General features: G+C 42.3%; 1 non-coding gene across 1 annotated transcript; it reads left to right on the top strand.

The window, feature by feature from the left end:
- The first annotated feature begins 4,998 nt into the window (after window positions 1–4,998).
- Window positions 4,999–5,136, top strand: LOC119937688. The gene has a single exon (XR_005454184.1). It is a non-coding gene; the product is annotated as a small nucleolar RNA SNORA7 (small nucleolar RNA).
- The last annotated feature ends 666 nt before the right edge of the window (window positions 5,137–5,802 follow it).

The following is a 5,802-nucleotide window of genomic DNA, read 5'->3' as shown; positions in this document are numbered from 1 at the left end:
GAGGAAGACACCTTTGCTTAGAGTGTTAGACTAAACTAAAACTGATTGGCAGAAGGGCCCTGTTTAGAAAGGAGGATGAGAGGTAAATTTCTGCTGGGATATCCCAGGAGGAATAATGTCCCTTGGTGGGGATGGCTGTCATTCCTTATTGATTCTATCACTGTCCAATAGTAAGTCCTGAATGATTTTCATGTTACTGCTTCTCTGAGTAACACTGAGTGCTAGTGACCACCACCTGACATTCCCCAAACTTTTACTGATGTTAAAACAAATGAAGAGCAGACAACCAACTTCATAACAATATTGACATCATTGTGGTAGCTCTATTAAAGCAAGAAACCCCATCTGCTTCTATCAATCAATTGTATTTATTGAGCACTTACTATTTGCAGAGCACTATACTAAGTCTTTATATATTATAAATTACTCATTTATTCAGATTAATGTCTGTCTCCCCCTCTAGACTGCAAACTCGTGAGTAGGGAATGTGTCTGCTTCTTGTTGTATTGTACTCGCACCAGCGTTTGGTACAGTACTCTGCACACAGTAAGTGCTCAATAAATACAATTGAATGACTAAGTGCTTGGGTGAGTACAATACAACAGAATTAGCTGACATGCTTCCTGCCCATTATGAGCTTAAAGTCTAGAGGGGTAGACAGATATTAATAGAAATAAATGAATAATTTATAATATACAATTTAAAGATATGCACATATCTTTACCAACATAACCAACATCGTGAGCCTCTAAGCTCATAATAATAATAATGATTACATTATTAGTTAAGTCCTTGCTGTATGCCATGCACTGTACTAGGTGCTCAGGTAGATATAATATTACCAGTTCAGACCCAGCCCCAGTCCCACTTGGGGCCCCTAGTTTAAGGGGGAATGAGAAGAGTTAGTTCATCTCCATTTTATAGATGAGAAAACTGAGGCACAGAGGAATTAAGTGACTTTGCCTGACCTTCTCACCTGACTCTTCTGCCTCCAACCAATGGCTCATGCTCTTCTCTTGCCTGAAACTCTCTCAGGCTTCAAATCCATCAGGGCTTTTCCAATTTTCAAAGCCCTTTTAAAACCCTCCTCCTCTAGATAGTCCTCCCCGACTAAATATTCTCCTTCTCAGATAATCACTTGTAACCACCACCTCAGAACTTTCATACTCACAATCTCCCACTGCAGTTTGATTTACATACTCTAAACACTTCTTCCTTCTATCTGTAAATGGCAATCTGTCTCCCCTATTAGATTTTAAACTCAGGGATCGTGCCTCCAACTTTTATTGTACTCTTCCAAATACTTAGTGCACTGCTGTACACGTAATAGGTATTCAATAAATACTATAGTTTGATTGCTCTTTCTATCCTGGCAACTATTAAGACTGTGGCTGCTTTCAATAGAAAATGCCAAGACTGGTTTGCTGTGTAGATCAAAGAGCTATTTTTGGCAAAACATGAAATCTGTCAAAAACAGCAGCATGGGAAGTAGCATGGCCTAACGGAAAGAACATGGGCCTAGGAGTCAGAGGACTTGGGTTCTAATCCAAGTTCTGCCACTTGTCTGATCTGTGACCTTAGGCAAATCACTTCACTTCTCTGTGCCTCAGTTACCTCATCTGTAAAATGGGGATCAAGACAGTGGGCCCCACATGGGGCATGGACTGTGTCCAACCTGATTAGCATGTATCTACCCCAGTGCTTAGTACCATGCCTGGTGCATAGTAAGCACTTAACAAATGCCATTAAAAGAATTGTAGCATGAGTGCAGTGGAGAATCTTACTGAGTTCATGTTTATATGTGAACTGGCCCCCCTGATCTGAACGCATATGTTTTTCAATAGAAAGAGTGAGAAATCAAGAATTCTTCATTGTTCCTTTAGATTGTCCAGATTATTCTTGCATTACTCTTTGAATTTTCTAATATTTTTAACTTCCATCCTTTTGCCCTCTACCAGTATCATATGTGGGAACAGGGAAAATATGCTTCCATGTTCTATCTGCCATATCATCACTTCAGTTGTTTGTTGAAAGCACATCCCCAGAGCCCACATCATTCTGACGTGCTAGCCAGCTGCTCTAACTGGGATCACCTACCTTGTCCTCAGCTTCTCCAATCCTCTTTTCTTTAATTCCAGCCTTACAGTAATCCCAATTTCCCTTTTTCTGATGAGCTGTTCTGGTGCTGGACTTGAGGAGGGCTCTGTTGCTTCAAAAGAATTTGGCTAAGGCCATTTATAAACTTAAATGGATTCAGAAGACTCTTTTTACTGGACCTGGGGTTAGGCAAACATGTAGGCAGGGTTGACCAATCATTTTCTCTCTTTCAAGGATTGTCCTGCTCTCCAAAGAGAACTTCAGTGCTCCTTTGATAAGGTTTTAATGATTAATCTCAATATCACCAACCTATTCCCTCGCCACTACTGCTTTAGCTCTTCTTCATCACCCAAGTACTTGGTACTCAGTCCCCTCTCTTGTAACACTTGTATACAGAGGGTAAAAAGCAGTGTGGCCTCGTGGCAAGAGCATAGGCCCAGATGTTAGAAGTCACTTAACTTCTCTGTGCCTCAGTTTCCTAATATGTACAATTGGGATTCAATACCTGTGCTCCATTCTATTTTATTCTGTTAATCCTATGTGGGACAAGGATCGTGTCTGTCTTGATTATCCTGTATCTAACCCATCTTTAACACAGTGCTTGGTACATAGTAATTTATTTTAGTGTCTGTCTTCTTAGCTAAAGTGTAAGTTCCTTGAGGTCAGGGATCATGATTATTAATTCCATTGTCATCTTCTAAGTGCTTAGTAGAGTGCTCCGCACAGTCAGTGCTAGATAAATTCTATTGATTGATTGCCTGATTTGACAATCATAAACCATAATTTGTTTTCAGACTCCACCACTGGATTTCTCTTTCTGGCACCATAATCAATCATTCAATCATATTTATTGAGTGCTTACTGTGCGCAGAGCACTGTACTAAGTGCTTATGGAGTTTCTGCCAATGTCTATGACCTACAACTCTATAGATTAGAACTCCTTAGATGATGTGAGGAGTTAGTGTGGGCCAGGTGCTGACAGAGGCAGCTGCAATCTGAGGGGTGGCTTTGGGATGTGAACAAGCATAATAATAATAGTAATGATAAAAGTATTTGTTAAGCACTTAATATGTGCCAAGCACTGTTCTAAGTGCTGAGGTGGATACAAGGTTATCAGGTTGTCCCATGTGGGGCTCACAGTCTTAATCCCCATTTTTCAGATGAGGTAACTAAGGCACAGGGAAGTTAAGTGACTTTCCCAAAGTCACACAGCTGACAAGTGGCAGAGTCTGAATTAAAACCCATTCATTCATTCAATCATATTTACTGAGCGCTTACTGTGTGCAGAGCACTGTACTAAGCGCTTGGGAAGTACAAGTTGGCAATATATAGAGATGGTCCCTACCCAACAGCGGGCTCAAAGTCTAAAAGGGGGAGACAGAGACCAAAACAAATCATATTAATAAAATAAAATAAATAGAATATGTACAAATAAAATGAATAGAGTAATAAATACACACAAACATATATACAGGTGCTGTGGGGAGCGGAAGGAGGTAAGGCGGTGGGATGGGGATGGGGAGGAGGGGGAGACGAAGGAGGGGGCTCAGTCTGGGAAGGCCTCCTGGAGGAGTTGAGCTCTCAGGAGGGCTCTGAAGAGAGGAAGAGAGCTAGCTTGGTGGATGTATAGAGGGAGGGCATTCCAGGCCAGGGGGATGACGTGGGCTGGGGGTCAGCAGTGGGACAGGTGAGAATGAGGCATGGTGAGGAGATTAGTGGTAGAGGAGCGGAGGGTGTGGGGTGGGCTGTAGAAGGAGAGAAGGGAGGTGAGGTAGGAGGGGGCGAGGTGATGGAGAGCCTTGAAGCCGAGGGTGAGGAGTTTTTGCCTGATGCGTAGGTTGATTGGTAGCCACTGGAGATTTTTGAGGAGGGGAGTAACATGCCCAGAGCGTTTCTGCACATGACCTCTGACTTCCAAGCCCATGCTTTTTCCACTAAGCCATGCTACTTCTCTGGAAGCAGATGGATGTGCCAAAGTGCTTATAACCTAGTAACCAGAAAAGTACAGTTTTCAACAGCTCAAAGATCAAAATTCACAGCACCAAAAACATTGGTCATTGAAAAACCTCTTTAGGTTCAGGTTAGAACTAAGACTAAATATACGGTTTCAGGGACAATCTTCATTTCACTTGGGTTAAGCTACATTGCTGAAAAATTCATATGACTTATGCATACACAGACCCACATACAAATGTAATTACACACCCACACCCCTAAATACGCTATTGCATTGGTTGGATTGAACAGAGAACTAGCCTGAAAGAGCCAAATGAAATTTTAACAAAATACTGACTAAAATAACTCAACAAGGAGTTGTCTATGCCTGGCAAAACCTTAAAATATGAAATTTCTATGCATTTACCAGATAGAAAGATATCTTCCTCTATATACACACACATATGCAAGTTTTTAGTGGAAAGAGCACGGGCTTGGGAATCAGCGGATGTAGGTTCTAATCCCGGCTCTGCCACAGGTCTGCTGTGTGACTTTGGGCAAGCCACTTAACTTCTCTGGGCCTCAGTTACCTCATCTGGAAAATGAGGATTAGGACTGTGAATCCCCTGTGGGACAACCTGATTGCCTGTATTTTCCCCAGTGCTTTGAACAATGCTTGACACATAGTAAGCACTTAACAAATACCATCACTATTATTAATTATTATTATATATATGTCTATAATTTACCTATCTGAGAGAAACAATAGATAAGCTTCAGTTCAAAAATTTAAGAGGAATTGATTATAGAGGTTCTTGCCTCACAAAGCCACACACATTCTCTCAGCCTTGTTGATTGTGATCCTGTGGGGCCCTGAGTGCAGCAAGCAAGAAAGGCAGGCAGGGGTGGAGTCAATTGCAAATTTTTTATGTCCAGGCCCCATCTAGACCAGAGTGACCAATCATATCCCTCTCAGGGTCACACCTGGAGAGTTTCCAGTATTCTTCCAGTCTTGACTATGGAAGGGAGAGTAAAGCAGAGGCATATCTTTTCCATTCCTAGCTTGGGCAATGGCTAGCAAGTGGAAGGCAATCTGCTACAAGTCAAAATACACCTATGCAGGGCGCAGCAGCATGGGAGAGAGTCAAGGGTGGAGATTCAAGTTTACAGAGCAAAAGAGGCAATGGTAAACCATTTCCATATTTTTACCAAGAAAACTCTATGGCTACACTACCAGAACAATTGCAGAAGGAGGTGGGATGTTCTGGGAGTGATGTGTCTATTCATTCATTCATTCAATCGTATATATTGAGCGCTTACTGTGTGCAGAGCACTGTACTAAGTACTTGGGAAGTACAAGTAGGCAACATATAGAAACGGTCCCTACCCAACAACAGCCTCACAGTCTAGAAGGGGGAGACAGACAACAAAACAAACGTGTAGACAGGTGTTAAAATCGCCAGTACAAATAGAATTGTAGCTATAGGCACATCATTAACAAAATAAATAGAATAGTAAATGTGTACAAGTAAAATAGAGTGATAAATATGTACAAATATATACAAGTACTGCGGGGAGGGGAAGGAGGTGGGGGGGGGATGGGTAGGAGGAGAGGAAAAAGGGGGCTCAGTCTGGGAAGGCCTCCTGGAGGAGGTGAGCTCTCAGTAGGGCTTTGAAGGGAAGAAGAGAGCTAGCTTGGCAGATGTGGGGAGGGAAGGCATTCCAAGCCAAGGGGAAGGATGTGGTCTGGGGATCAACGATGGGACAGGC

This window comes from Tachyglossus aculeatus, chromosome 1 (genome assembly GCF_015852505.1).
Source record: "Tachyglossus aculeatus isolate mTacAcu1 chromosome 1, mTacAcu1.pri, whole genome shotgun sequence".
NCBI lineage: Eukaryota > Metazoa > Chordata > Mammalia > Monotremata > Tachyglossidae > Tachyglossus > Tachyglossus aculeatus.
This window is presented reverse-complemented; position numbering and strand designations above follow the sequence as displayed.